Here is a 12,259-nt window from a genome sequence, read left to right on the forward strand (position 1 = left end):
CCAGAAGCAAGTGTGGATACATCAAAATGCATACATCCCTGGAATAAAGTGTTCCTATCAAACCTATTGTGATTTGTGTGGCTTTCCTTTTCTTCAGTGAGAGACAGTGTAGGAATAACTGCAGGAAGCTTTTGGTCTGGGAGAAAAAGGTTGTCTTTGGAATAAATATCACCGTGAAAACTTTCCACCCTAAGCCTTTCATTAATTTCTCCATGTCATCTTAGTATATTTAAACTCTGTAAGAAATTATGCTGCAAAAAGTTCTTCCCACGTGTAATTTTTCCTCAAGTGAAGTGCATACCTTTCAAATTATAAACTTCCTACTTGTCTTAGGAAAATTCTCACTGTATAAATAATTGAACTCATCTGCAGTGAACACAAGTATCCTTTCTCTAGCAGTCTAAAATATATGCCTAAACACACATCTTGTACTTAGTGCTTTAAATAGTAATTACTCCTGTGAAGTCACTGGAAGCCCTTAAAAGGGTTTGACAGTTTCCCCACAATCTTTCAGTGAATGTAGTAGCTGGGCTGTGCAGTGCAACATCCACTGATAATTCAGCAGCTGAGGAACTCAGCAAAGCCTGCTCCAAACTTCTCAGCTGTTGACAGGCTTGACTTGCTGAGAACACTGGTTAAATATAGCACAAGCGAGCTGAGCTCAACAAAGTCATTGCTGTAACACTGTGTGAAGAGACCAGAAGAGGGGAAATACAATCTGAGAACTAAACTGCCAAAGCCTAACACCACCTAGCAACAGTTGAAAAAACTTTTAAACAAAAGTCTGGGTGAGACACAGACAGAGTATACCTCCTACTTCTCCTGCCTGGGATTTCTGTGAGAAGCAGCTCCGGTCTTCTGTTCTCTACCTTGTTTCCTTCATTACTTCAACTGCTGGTACACCCAGGAAAGTGGGAAAAGTTTCTATATTTGTTCTCTCCTGAGCTGGATCATTCTGCTCCTGTGGTAGTGCTGTGGGACAGGCTACTGTGATCTTGCAGTGTAAAGGATATATTCCTAGGTCCGTGCTGCTGACAGGTAAGACTGAGTTAACCACTCTGTCATATTTTTTTTCCTAATGTCTAATTGTCTAATGAACAATCTTCTGAATAATTTGGAAATGTCAATAGATGAAAGCCGGAATAAAAGTATTAGAGGGGTTTTTAATGTTTTCATGATAAAAAAGCATTGCTTAAATAACTTTTGCAGTTCTGAGAACAAACATAATGAAGTAGCTAGTAGTAATATGAAAAAATGTGCATAGATTTTGACGTGTATCTTGTTTATATCTGCTTACATTCAGACAGAAGACAAATCAACATTTAATAATAGAATACATGTCATCCCTGACCAGTGATAGTCCAGCAGCTATTACAAACAATGAAAACCTGTGTGATAAATAAAAGGAAACAGCCATTCAGTAACAGGAATAACAAATAGTTCGTGGCCCAGCGCATTTGTACTTTTTGTTTCCTTGCTAACTTTTAGGACACACTTGGTGCCTTTCATGCTACCTTTGTGACAACTGCTCTTGGCTCTTTCTCTTGTGCTTATTTACATAGAATGAGTATTAATCTCTGCTGCTTTGATTAGCAGCAAAATGCTATTGTCCTAAAGACTGACCTTATGTTCATTGTACCTAAGGGTGCTTGAGGTGGGTCATTGTTGTTAAATTGTATGTTTCTTTTAGTAAAATAAATGAGAAACCAGCTCTCAGATGTTTTACCCTGACAGCTGGATGGAAGCCTGTTTGTTGTTGGAAATGCATTTTTCCCCATAGTAGTCGTGTAATTTAGGGGAGGAACTGCTTAGTGTGATTTATTTTGTTTTAACTGACAAAAGCTGTTTGATCAATTGGAGAATGAATTCCACTTCTCCCTGCCACTTCTCTTAAAGCTGTTTTCTGCAAACAAATGAAATCTAGTACGCATGAATTTCTAAGAGACACACTGATTATAAATTCATACGCAATATGAATTCAGTTATGAAGGCAGAGATTTAAAGAATGCACTTACCCTGTGATAAAACCCTGTTCACAGATTTATGTAGAATTGTCTCAGATGAAAAATATTTGTCCTAAAGAAGGAATGAACTAACTGAGTCTGTGTTGACTGTCTGTGGTGTTTGACACTTAGTCTGTGGACTCTGAGACTGCCCCAGGGAGATGAGAATGTCTTGCTTTAGCTAAATAATTCTAGTTGCATCCCTGCATACTGCATAAATGACATCAATACCACATCTTAGTAGTGGATGGTTTGGATGGAATTAAAATACTCTGAAGCAACTTGTACTTGGTGACTGAGAATGTAACTGCCTGTGAAATGATAAAATAAGTATTAAGACGGAAGAAAATTCTTAAAAGCAAAAAGTACCACAGTGTGCATTTTATTTACTTGGAAAGGGGCACACTAAAGCACTAAACAGAAACACTTTTTGGCAACTATCATTTAATGTGATAATCATTATTGTGGAATTACTAAAGCATTATGGTATCCCAAATCTGAGTCTCAAAAGGAAACTTTGGAACTACTTTTTTAATAAGGACATATTCTGAGAAAGTTATTTTTTAATAAGAAGGCTACAGAGTGAGAAATGAATCTGAGACAATATGATTTGTACTGTCTTTGTCATCTTGACATTAGAGTCAAAATTACTGTTTCTTCTCTTTAATGAAATATCTGGCAAATTAAACTGTGGAGAAATGACAAATTTGACCTTCTGAAAATATAGGGATGGCAAAATCTGTGAAAATGCTATGGTAATATTGACTCCTTTTTTGGTTTTGGTTGTTGCTCAGGGTAATGCGTGGTTATACAACTTCCTCTTTTTTTTGCACAATTTACTTTTAGCAAAGTTTTTTAAATCAAAAGCCAAATTATTAGCCTGATAACTGTCAAATGAAGTGACATTTGAACAGTCTTATAGTAACTTCAAAATGTAACACATGGAGTTGTGGTTTTACATACATCTGTCTTCCTTTCCACTTCAAAATGGAGGAGGAGGCTAAAATTACTTTTTTCAACAGGTGTCCACAAAGAGGCTCTGGGATTTTCCAATCAAATCTGTGGAATATATAACGTGGCTATTCAACAGATGGTTTCATATTTGAAAGATAGCCAATTCTTCTAATGACTGCAGTGAAACCAAGGTCAATTTTATATCAAATCAAAAAGTCATTTTGGTGATGCACTCCATTGTAGTGATTTTTGTGGAAGACAAGTAGACATAGGATACCCATTAATTTTCCCCCTCATCCATAATTTTGATTTAGTTTATATTTACATAACTGTGGAATGAATGGTGTCTTTCATGGTGCTAAAGACTCACTCCAATCTGAATCCATTTCCAGACTCTGTCAGTGGCTTTTTTGATTTTATTATAATATTTTCATAGTTATGCTTATTATGAATTATTATTGTTATTTTAATTTTGTTATAATTTTAGCTGATCTAGCCCCAGCTAAAGTCACCGTCTTAACTGAGTGTTTTCATTACCTCAGTCATTCAATTTCTTTATAGAGGATCTGATTGTTTTTAACACCAAATTCAAATACTTGGAATCCATCTTCAAAGCTCAGCACTGTTCTGTCCCTACTTACATTTGCCTTGATTTTCCTGACCTCCTCCTGCTCCTATCTGGTTGACTGTTGACCTCTGGCTCTGGTGTTTACTGGTACATCCTTTGTGCTCCTGGCTTCAGTGAGCTTGATGTTGACCTCATGACATCTGAGTTTTCTATAGTGCTGCTCACTGTCACACCTGACACAAATGGAAAGAGTAAACATTAATATTAACAGCCAAAGTAGCATTCCTGAAGAAACAGATGTGCTTCCTGCAAGCAGCCTAAGCATCACTATATAGGAAATCTCTGTTTTGCTGCTATGCCCTGTTTTGCTTCCCTGGGTTACAATTTAACCACTACAGCCATTTCCACAATAAAAGCTTCTTACTGATAGAGGTGTATCAGTGAAAGCCCTCCTGATACAGGACCTTTCTGTTGGCAGAGATTCTGCACATGCTTAATTTAAGGCTTTTGGTAATCTTATCTAAGTCAGTTCGGGTACCCCCAGGCAGAAATTAAGAATGTGCCTCAGAGCTGTGCCAAAGGTCAGGTTTATGCCACTGAATTCAGTGAAGTTTCCTTTGAATTTAATATGATCAGGTTTTAGTATTCAGGAATTAGCAGATAAATTCCCAGTCCCCTCAAGATAATTTAATGAAACAGATCATCTCTATTCCTGTTAAGTTTTTTTTTTCTGAGAGATATTTTACTTTTCCTCCAATTTCCTGTTTCTTCCCTTCCTTTCTGAAGGTCTGTCATTGCAGGTTGCCATGTTATTTAAACGTATAAAATGAATTTGGGGCAGGGGTTTTGTCCTTCTACATATCTAAAATGACAATTGGAGAAATAAAGTGAATATCTGTGAAGAAGCCAGATGAAACAACATTACAAATGTGAAGGAACTCCATATCTAGTCATACTTCCTATTTCATCAAAAATGTTTAGTATATAAAACCTAGGATAAGAACTGAAAGCTAGAAAGATAAATCAGGATATTCCATTGTAGAGAAGTGTTTAAATACTTCTTTACAAGAAGCCCAAATGTCTGAACTTTTCAGCTTTATCATCTTATTGTGGTAGTTTTCATTTTTAGCCTTTTCTATTTCCTTTCTCTCATTGTTGTTTCCTAATTTTATACAGAATATTGGTAATTTGAGGGAGACAGGCTTTTCTTCATTTTGGATATCTGAGAAATCAATCATTTCATAAAATATTAAGATTTTTTTAATCTGTTTTTCTGCTTAGTAGCCAGTATTTGTACCAAGCTGGTGACACTAAAACTTGTAATACAGTCCTGTAGTTATGCTTGGAGGTGAAGGGCAGAAACAATTGTGCCTGTGTCCTGTTCAGGAGAGACAGTGAGAGTCTCTGATCATGTTGAAAATGTGTGATGCCTCCTGTATTTGTGAAAATCCTGCATTTCAAGACATTTGATTAGATTTTCCCTTTTATTTTGGGTCGTTGCACCTACTCCTCCTGCTTCTGCAGATAATCTGTATTTTCTGTATTACTTTTTATTCTCAGCATCATAGTAAAAGAAGTACTAATATGAATGCAAATAGAAACTCTTCCTAAGTTGGGAGAGATGCGTTTTTGTTTTTTTTTTTAATTCAAGATGGCTTTGCCCTGTGATTCTCATTCTGCTTTGTCTAGAACATCTCTCTAATTTTTTTCCACGAGTAAAACATGCAAATTGTAGCTGTGAAGGTGATCTGTAAGATTACACAGATTGAAGCATCCTTCACAATGTTTTACACACTCAAATACAGAGAAAATACAATAAAAACTTAATTAAACCTTCATCAGCAATGGGAGTACACGTGTGCACACGCACATGACTTTTGCAAGGGAGGAAATGCTTTTTGGCACAACAGAATGCTTTGCTGAAGGAGTGGGACAAACACATCCAAAGCACAGGGAAATAGGCTGGAGCTTGTACTTTTTCCCTTAAATGGACAACCCGTCTGCTTGCTGTGTGCTGACAGAGCAAAGGGGGGTGTGAATCCGAAAGATCGCTGCACTTTGCCCAAGTGAGTTTCATTTCAGAGCTGATAAAGCGACAATTAAAATCTTAATTATCTAAGATGTGGCCAAAGTCATTCTGATATAAATTGGTGGGGTTTCAAAACAAGAGCAGAAACCTCGATGAATTTGCAATAAATTTGTCCAGTTTGATTTACACACTTTTAGATCTCTGTAATACAGTAATGGTTACTGTCTTCACTTTTCCTTTCTGGGGAAATGGTGACAAAGAGCGTAATGTTTTGTGATTTATGCTGTTCAAAAGTCCGTTCCAGCGCATGTGTAGAAGTGATATTTTGGAATCTAAATCCATTTTCTATCTGAAGTCCACAGTATTTAGAGACTTGTATGTTTGAGGGAGGGAGGTATCTAACTGACTGTTAACTAACCATAACTGTGTTATGGTTGTCAACAGCAAGAGCTACAGCTTCGCTAACAAACTTAAAAAAAACCCCAACTGATAAAAAAATTGATTTTATTGCAGTAAGAGAATAGGGCTTTTTTAGAAACTGGTTTTAAGGCTGCTCCTATTATAAAAAAAAAGTAATTGAAAATGAAAGCTCATGTGTCCTTGGAAGAAGAATTCTCACTAGAGTTTATCAGCCTGCTTGCGTTTTTCAGAAAATATAAAACAAATGAATGCAACAGAAAGCAGAGACTGCTTGCATCAGTGTGATCGAATTGCTGCCAACTTGCCTTGTTTATCTAAGAGATCTCTGTGAAAATAAGGTCTTTCCCACACAGGCATGAGTCATAGGATGTAATGCAGCTAAGCAGACTTGCTTCAGTTTTCTAATGTGCACAAATCTAAACTAACCTGTTTTAGTGCCTGCTCCTGTAACTAGATGGGATCAGACTTGACAACAGGAAGGGAGAAGTAATGGTGAGTTCATGGTGCTATTTCAGTGCAATAACCTGAATGCTAAGGAAACGATGCAATTTCCATTTATTGGGAGAACTGCAGTTACTGTGACAACAAATATACACTGAAAAAAACATACACAATTTATCCTCAAGTTCAAATTGGTGAACGGAGTAGAAAGGGTATTCATAAAATCTCACACTATCTAGTTATATGTCTCAAATAACATTCTTACTTTTAAAATATATAACCCAGATTGTTAAAAAAATTACCCTTTTAAGGCCATAAACAAGGGCATAAACAAAAGAGTGGGAAAGAACATGTGGTTAATGATGACTGGTTTACAGTTGAGCTGACTAAAATTTAATTAGGCATATATTTCTCATGCTGAAGTTATTCAATTCCTGTGACTGTCATTCAGACATATCCCAAAAATCTCACTTGTCTCACCCTCTGTAATCCAAAGCCTCTTGGATCTAACTTTTAAGGTAAAGGCTACAGTAGTTCTTCTATAGTGTGTTATTTCTCCTTCTATTTTTCAACAAAGACTTCTGTAACGAAAAGAAGCATACATTTTATTCCAGTAGATAAGGATTTCAGTCCCTCAGTCTGATAAAACTCTTTACAGAAAATGATACATTCCAGTTTTTGACTCTGGGCAGGAGATGGTAGGAAGGGAATGATGCCATGCTGGATGTCCTCAAGCACGTCAATCATAGTGCAGAACAAGATGTCCCTGTGCACAGAGGGACACACATGGCAGCAGGGCTCCTGAGTGCCAGGGGAGCCTCATGTTCTCAGGCAGCTGGGAACTGTGGGAACCACTGCTGCTTCAAGTGGCATGAGACAGAGGCTGGAATCTGAGGCACAAAAGGCATCAGAGTGCAAATTGTAAAAGGCACAGTCACAGTAGCATATCCTCTGCAGGGGGGGTGCCACTTATTTACAGAACCATAATTCAGGTGGAAGGGACTGGCAGAAGTCACCCAGTCTCCCTCAAAGCAGGACTATCTCCAGAGTCTGATCAGGTTGCTCAGGGCTTTGCTTATTTTCATGTATTTTGAGTATTTTTAATTTATAAATATTCTAAGGTCTCTCATTTTTGTGATCTTTGGATCACAAAGTTTTGGACATGGCTGGCTATGGAATATTTTGCAAGAAATTGTAATCAGTGTATCAAAATACGTAATACACTGAACAAAAGGTGGTTCAAGATTTGGTTGATAGTAACAAATCCCAGGTCTTTGGCACTTTCTGAAAAATGTTAAGTATATTCTATCCGGGTAGTCCAATTAGTTGCAAGGCTATCATTGAGAATGTAAGTGATAAGAAAATAAGTATATAAAGAAGGATAACAGAGATGCTGCTTTTGAGGAAGGAAGCTCTGGAGACCATTTCCACTGCTGAGTTTCCTTTTCTCACTGAACATCTCTTTCCAATTGTATCCTAATCAGGAGCAGAGCATGATGCACATATGGCAAACAGGATTCCTAGGTGGAGTTCTAGTTAACTTGAGACTAGTTTAGGCTAGTTTTAAAAAGCCCAACTTGTGGAAACATCTAAATTTACCTGTTAGTGACTATTGTAGCATGGAACAAGGACAAAGCAGAAGCCTTGTGGCACTCAAAGGGATGTGGCAGTCAGTCCTTTCCATATAGGATTTCTTATATCTATTAAGAATAACCACTGGAGACAGGTAACCTTCTCCTTAGATAAATAATGTTCCTAAAACTGGAACTTTTACTAGAATATTACTGTCTGTACATATGGAGGGAAAAAGGAGGGGGATTCTCATTTCTGGTGGTGTACAGAGGTCTCAGATCCCATTGTACTTGTCTAGAGCAAATTCAGCACTTGCTGCAGGGAGGAATTGGAGGAGTTGGTATGTCTTGGACACACACACACTCGTCATATACCTTTGCAGCCTTTTTAATAAAAAAAGCTGCCATAAGCTTCAGTGGGGTTAAGTTAATAAGAAAGGTAGTGAGATTTAAGAAGAAGAAGAGTTTATGCTTTGGAAGACACCAGAACAGGCTAGGACAGACAAGAAGAGCTGTAGCAGAGGCCAGGAAGCTGAGTGTTTTAAAGTGTTTTAAACTCTAAACCTCTTAACCATGAATTTCCAGGTAAATATCTTTAACTATCCTGCCTTGTATCCATTTGGGCAGAGGTTTCAGAAGTAGCTAGTGGATTGGAGGAAAAAAAAAATACCTAAATTGATTTTCCTTTGCTTTCAGAGAATATATTCTAAAACCCCCAATTATTTTGGAACAGCTTTTTATTAGAAAGATAGAGGGGGTGCAATATAAGTATCTTTGGTACAGAATTCTATCTGTTTGCAAATGAAAATTTACAGGACTTACACAACAGGATTGTACTGCTGTGGTACTTGGGGGCCCAGGAGGAACTGTTCAGAGCCCTCTCTGTGATAGTGACACAGCTGCCTCATTCCAAGAAAACAAACTCCCTGCAGTGATATGAGTTTCTAGCCCCTGCTCAGTATCACTACCAGCCACACAACCTTTATCACTGCAGGTCTCTGAGAACTAATGGAGTGCTAGAGAAATATGTGAGAGCTGTAGACAGTGTAATGTGTTTCTCCTTAGCTTAGCACAAAAAGAACCTAGGAAAATAAACAGAAATAAACTGAATAATCTACAGAAGTGTTCAGTGAATACTCTCAACATAACACAACAGTTTGTAAGACTTTGTTAAGGAATAAGTAGAATGGGAACAGTTCTACAGGCTGTTGGTGTAAGCTCCAAAAATCCCTCCAGGACAGCAGTGAATGTCTAGAAATAAGGCAAGCACAATGCACACAAGGAGGGTTAATTTAGTTACCACCAGCACTAGTTGTGTAAACAAAGTCTAAATCGTACTGCAAGAGTGTGATTGAACGGCAAGGCTGTAAGTGGCAGGACCGGAAAAACTTTGCTAAATTCAGGTTCCCTCTCCAAAATATTCCTGTAATGTTTGAATTTTGTTGTTTAAAATAATGTTAACATTAAAATGTGAGGAGGTAGTTGTCATACCAGGGAGGACTAATGCTGGTTAAATTGCTGATTTCACATTGGTGACTCCCAGCAAGTTACTTTTCCACTTTTAATAACAACCTGCAATGTTACAAGAATAAACACAGTAGTGACTTTGACACTCTGAGATGTTGCAGTATTGAACATCACGTCAACAGCTTTGAATAAGAAGACTTAAATAGCCATCCGTGGAAACCAGATTCTGCAGGGAGAAGTAGGAATAGAAGTTGAATTAGTCTACGTGACAAGAATATGTATTTTTAGATGAGCTCCCCAGAGGGAAGCTTAGCTGTGCCCTGAGTTGCAGGTCACAAAAAATCAGCTATACTGGTAAAGCACAGCAAAAAAAAAGGAAAGAGGAGGACCAGGGATGTGACCAGAAAGGTTAATGAATAAAACTATGCCAGAATAGAAACCAGTGTCAATACTAAGATGTTTCAGGAAAATCAAAACCATTCTCTCAGGTTGAGTTGTACCAGAAGTAATTTACAGGGGAAAGAGGGTGTTGCCAGCTCGTGAGCTTGTTGTTATTTTGGGAGTGCTCAGGACAAACTCTCTAGTACAAGGAGAAGACTGCTGGGAAAAAAAATCCTGAAGGAAAAAGAACCTTTGAGAGAAGGAGTGAGCTGAACGTGACTGCCCAAATTAGCTGGAGTTTGGCAGCTCTGGAGCCACTATGGGGATGTGGGGAGGGAGGAAGAGGGGGCACCTGGAAAACAGAAATAACCTATGGTGCTGCCTGTCTCTTCCAGGCTCAGCAGGTAACCAGTGTCTCCAGGCATGCCTGCTTTGTTAAAGCAATAGTGGCAGCTCAGCCAACTAGGTTTTTTTGTAAGGTCTTACCAAGGAATTAAGTTGCCTTTACAGGACACTCAGCCTTAACTAAAACTAGAGAAAATTTTGAGGTACAGTTCTGATGTCTACAAGGAAGTTGAAGTATCTGATCTCTAGATGATCTGGTGCCATGATGCTTTAAAATGTCCTGAAATACAACAATGAAAGATTTTCTCAAGGTTTTGAATCTGTGTGGTTGGCAATGCCAGTACCCAGAAGTGATGTTGAGTTTGAGAGCAGGGCAGAGTGCCACCCTTACATGTGTGCCACTGCTCAGAAGAGGCCACAGCTGTAGAAGCATGGCCAAGGACAGCATGAGTCTGCCACACTGCACCCTGCCATGATGGAACAGCAGTGACAACTGCACAGGTGACCTCAAAACCAGCCCAGATCAAAGCAAGAGCTCTGGAAATAATCTCTTAGTTTAGTTGTGAGCCTCTCAGATTGGGTAGAGAATGGGGTAATAAATAACCTTTCCTTGGATTTCATGAAAGGGAGCCCAGGTCTTTATTGTGAGGGTTCCTCCTGAATAAAAATGTGTGACATGTGATAGTGTAGTAATTATGTCGAGATGGACTGGACTGGCATGAGCACCAGTCCTTTTTTAAAAGCTTCTCGTACCTTCTTTCAGGCAACTCTGACTCCTTTTCTTACAGGCACCTCCACACAGCTCTGACTCCTCTCTGCAAGTTTCCCTCTGCATGACTGGCTAAACCCCAACCTGTCCCATACCCAGCTGCCTAACCCTGTCTGTCCCTCACACAACATCTTCTTACCTTGTCTGTCCCTTGCACAACCACATGTCCCTTACTTCCTCACAGCACAGCCAGCAGACTCCATCCCAAACTGCAGCACATTCTAGGGCTCCAACTTAACTTGTGACCAGCTAACCCACTCTTATAACACCCAACCTCACTGGGCAGGCAAGGCTGTTTTCACTCCTCAGTAATCTGCAGCTGTAATTCATTGGGAAAGATTGCCTTCTGCACTATCCTTATAAACTATTCCCCTATATGGAACTCCAACCAGCCACCTACATCCTGGGTTTACTAGCACAGGAAAATGGTCTGCATGTCCTGCTCTGCTGGGAGAAGAGTGAAAGCTGTACTCCCCTTTTGGGGAATGACACAGGGAGAGGTTGAGGGAAGACAAAGAAAAGACACCTACCAAAAGAGAAAAAAATCAGCCTTCTGGGGCAGTTATATTCAGGTACAAAAAAGAAGTGTGGAAAGGAAAAGAAACCATTTGTGTATTTTAAATAATCCTAGCTAATTTCACTTTGAAAATAGTGACCCATAGTGATGACATTTAGAATGCTCAAAAAAGGAAAGGAAGTTGCATAGGTACTATGCACTGAAATGTAGCAGCACTTCAGCAAATGCTTTGTTATTGTGGAGAGCAGAGCTTCTCCCCATGTGTACAGTGGTAACACCCATTCTCTTAGCAAAAACTCATAGTATAGCAGAATATGAGTTCAAAAGGTTTGTTTAAAGTCTCACAGCAAGTTGTATCACATCAGGAGACTTTTTTGGTTAGTTGTTGGTTGGTTGGTGTTTTGTTGCTGTTGTTGGGTTGTTTATTTCTTTTTTAAATTTAGGGGTATGGGATTGGTGCAGTTTTTTTGTGGAATTTTTTTTTTCTTCTTTTCATAATGAAAGAACAAAGTTAAGCCCTCAGGGTTTTGAACCTACTGTCTCATGGCTGAACCTAATATCTGATCTTGAAGCTCCCCTGGACAGCCTACTTCATTGTTGTTTTCCTGATGTAAATCCAAGGGGCCTTTAGAAACCAAGAGGTAATAACCTCCTTCAAGGTGGTCATATGGTTGCTTCTTGGATCAGGCAGCTTGAGATGTTTCAAAAAAACTTAGTGTATTTCCTCCAAAGGATGCATATACATCTCCTCTCTGTGTGTCTAAGCCCCACTGGCCTCTGTCCAGGAACATCCA

At 38.8% G+C, this 12,259-nt stretch overlaps 1 protein-coding gene across 3 annotated transcripts in view; it reads left to right on the forward strand.

The window, feature by feature from the left end:
- The first annotated feature begins 559 nt into the window (after positions 1 to 559).
- FILIP1 (filamin A interacting protein 1) overlaps positions 560 to 12,259 on the forward strand; it is a 102,531-nt gene continuing 90,831 nt past the window's right edge. Inside the window, exon 1 of one of the 3 annotated variants that reach the window (XM_014870208.2) lies at positions 560 to 1,038. The gene's annotated coding sequence lies outside the window, so the exon portion shown is untranslated. The remainder of the gene's footprint in view (positions 1,039 to 12,259) is intronic. The other 2 variants (XM_014870209.2, XM_088162148.1) reach the window with 2 other exon arrangements.

Source organism: Sturnus vulgaris, chromosome 3 (assembly GCF_052056855.1).
Source record: "Sturnus vulgaris isolate bStuVul1 chromosome 3, bStuVul1.hap1, whole genome shotgun sequence".
NCBI lineage: Eukaryota > Metazoa > Chordata > Aves > Passeriformes > Sturnidae > Sturnus > Sturnus vulgaris.